The sequence below is a fragment of the Perca flavescens genome, chromosome 3, assembly GCF_004354835.1.
Source record: "Perca flavescens isolate YP-PL-M2 chromosome 3, PFLA_1.0, whole genome shotgun sequence".
Classification (NCBI taxonomy): Eukaryota; Metazoa; Chordata; class Actinopteri; order Perciformes; family Percidae; genus Perca; species Perca flavescens.
In genome coordinates, this window is record NC_041333.1 from 38,077,847 (window position 1) to 38,080,346 (window position 2,500).

A 2,500-nucleotide genomic window follows, 5' to 3' on the forward strand; every position below is an offset into this window, starting at 1 on the left:
CTCAAACAGCATACCTAAAAACCTTCTGTATCATGTTCTTCACTTGCTCGCGGAGCTACTTTCCAGAATATCCCCGTTCATTTTCCTCCCCTATATTGTTACCGAGAGGGACCCGACTGGCTCGGTCCACCTTAAAACACATCGTAACAGAATATATCCATTTGGAAGGAATCACAATGGCGGCACAAATTGCACGAATTTGTGCAATTTGCTTGTCGGTAATAAACATTTAAACTGTTACCCAACAACATCAAATACAACGGATATCACAAAACGGAATAGTTGATCACCTGATACACATCTCCCCAACGTCACCGAATTGTGTTCAAAAACCCACTAATACCAAAAAAATGACAAAAAACTGACCTTTAACACTATTTTGGAGACATTTTTAACAATGATATGCATGTATTGAGTGCTATATGGACCTATTAATCAACAGTTAAGAAGATTTTTTCACCTGGGTCGAACATTGGGAGAGTTAGCGTTAGCGCAGGCGCTAATCAGTCCTTGGTTATGCGGCACGTTTTCTTAAAAAATGCTATATATGATATTTATGCAAATTTATGCGCTGAAATTGCGGGAACTTGCAAAAACTTCGGTTTGATGAAAAAGAGAAAAAAAAGTTCCCATGGCAACGGGAGAAAAGGCTTTTGTCACTTTAGTTGATTTTTTTCCCCAATGTTTTTGTCACTTTTTTCGACTTTTTTTTGTCACTTTTTCCCCCAATTTTTTTCGTCACAAATTTCCGATGTTAATGTTTTTTTCCTGCACTTTTCTTTTCTTTCTTTTTTTTCTACGTTTTTTTGTTGTTTTTTCCAAAATATTCGTCACTCTTTTCCAACTTTCTTTGATAATTTTCTTCCTCAAACGCTATAAAATTGAATAAAACACCCAAATTCAGTCAGAGTGGTGAAGTGATTACTTCTTGTTACTTTATTTCTGGTTGTAAGGAACCATCCACGTTATTAGTTATTATTTTTTTGGCAATTTGGTTAAAAGAAACCCAAATGGTCTGATATAGAACCTTTTTGAATATGGGTCAGATGTACAGAGTGCATATATATTGTTGTGGTGACACAGCTGAGACGTGTGTTTGGGTAATAATTCCTGCTGATCTGATCGTCACCACCTTCCCATAACATTGGTAATCAGATTATATATTAGTACTCTTTCTCGGGGCTTTTAAAGTATCAACCCGTCAAACAGGACAGAACTGGAATAATGGGTCTATAACCAGTCCTTCCAGAAAAAAATTTAGCAAGTTTTTTTGTGATTATTGCGGGTAAAAATCCTTGATTATGGGGCACGTTTTCTTAAAAAATGCGATAGAATATGTTATATTTTATATTTATACAATTTCATGCCCCCCCTGCATAAATATGCAGACTTTGGCTGATTATGCGTTGAATTATGTTTATCTGGAGGGACTGGTTAATGGGTCCAACTGTGTATTTGGTAAGTTACCCCACTAATATTGCCCCAAAATGATACCAAACTTCTACAAGTAGTACAAATAGGTTGTTATGAAAGCCTAAAGCTCCCCTTTCCAACGATACCAAGCACCATATATATTATAGAATATTGACAATATCCCTACCATGAGCCTAAACCAGATATACACCAGATATAAAAATTTTTAATTTATCTTAGGGGGTTAGTAACTTCATGAGCTGAAAATAAGTGATTTCGCTACCACCCCTGCACTGCTATCATGATTTTTCTAGTACTAGGGGTGTATACCTTGCCAAAAATCACGATGAGACTTTGTGCCCCCCAGATGATACCGATGGCCCAAATTTGGGGCCCTGGCTCGTAGACTATATGTACTCATAAAACGATGGATTGGAAAGTTAAGTAAAAATTATATAGAAAGTGGCACAACATTTGAAGTAAACAACATACAGAGACAAATGAACACATTTTCCCATACAATTCTGACCCCAGGAGTTAATGGAATGGTTATTTTTAACTTTTGACAACATATTGATCCTATTTCTGGACAAAAATAACAAAAAATGGTCAAAAATGTGTAGAGGATCAACTAGTTTTTGCTTAGGGACCGTCTCCAAATTACACAACACCGAAAAGAGATGCAACAAAAATATTTATTAATTAAAATAACATTGCTTTTTTGTTGTGTCTTGTTTGTGCTACATTGTGTGTTGTGTTTTTGTCTTTTTGTATTTTACAGTTTTTTACAATTGCTTACACACTAAAATTAAAATTTTCCCACAATTAGCAAAACCTTAGACTCAAGGAGCAAAACACTAGGCTAGATCTGCACAACTGTAAGCACATTGTCAGCTTCACACTTTTTGCAAAACATCACACACAGTGATTTGCAAAACACTAAACACACTTGACACAGAAATTTATCATGATGTCATTTCCTTGCAATTTCAAAGCAAAGGCTTTCAAATGAACACACATGAACCAACTGGTTAAACACAGCCACCAGGTACGAAAACATATGATGGCTTACAGTTTTTTTTGATTG